The sequence below is a fragment of the Raphanus sativus genome, chromosome 1, assembly GCF_000801105.2.
Source record: "Raphanus sativus cultivar WK10039 chromosome 1, ASM80110v3, whole genome shotgun sequence".
Taxonomy (NCBI): Eukaryota; Viridiplantae; Streptophyta; class Magnoliopsida; order Brassicales; family Brassicaceae; genus Raphanus; species Raphanus sativus.
Window position 1 is genome coordinate 18,533,434 of NC_079511.1, and position 381 is coordinate 18,533,814.

A 381-nucleotide genomic window follows, 5' to 3' on the forward strand; every position below is an offset into this window, starting at 1 on the left:
AAGAGCCATCTGATACCTTAAGGCGATACCTCTGTAAAAAGTGCTTAACAGCTGCACTTCATTGAATCCATGGTGTGGACAGTCTCTCTGGAAGAACTTGAATCTTATCCACGCGTCTTTAAAAGTCTCACTAGGCTTTTGCGCGAAAGTGGCTATTTTCCTCCTTAAGTCTTCAGCGCGTGCCTCATCAAAGAAATTACGCAGGAAGGCTTTTTTGATGTCGGCCCAGGATGTCAGTGATCCTGTAGGTAGCTGCTTGAGCCAGTGCAAAGCTTCTCCAATCAGTGATTATTTGAAGAGCTTGCAGAGTAGGTAGTCCTCGGGGACTCCATCCATACGAATAACAGCGATAAGATCCTCGAACCTCTCCAGATGGTCCAT

At 46.2% G+C, this 381-nt stretch overlaps 1 non-coding gene across 1 annotated transcript; it reads left to right on the forward strand.

Annotated features, from left to right (window-relative positions):
* The first annotated feature begins 64 nt into the window (after window positions 1-64).
* Window positions 65-172, forward strand: LOC130497812 (small nucleolar RNA R71). Its single transcript, XR_008936800.1, has one exon. It is a non-coding gene; the product is annotated as a small nucleolar RNA R71 (small nucleolar RNA).
* The last annotated feature ends 209 nt before the right edge of the window (window positions 173-381 follow it).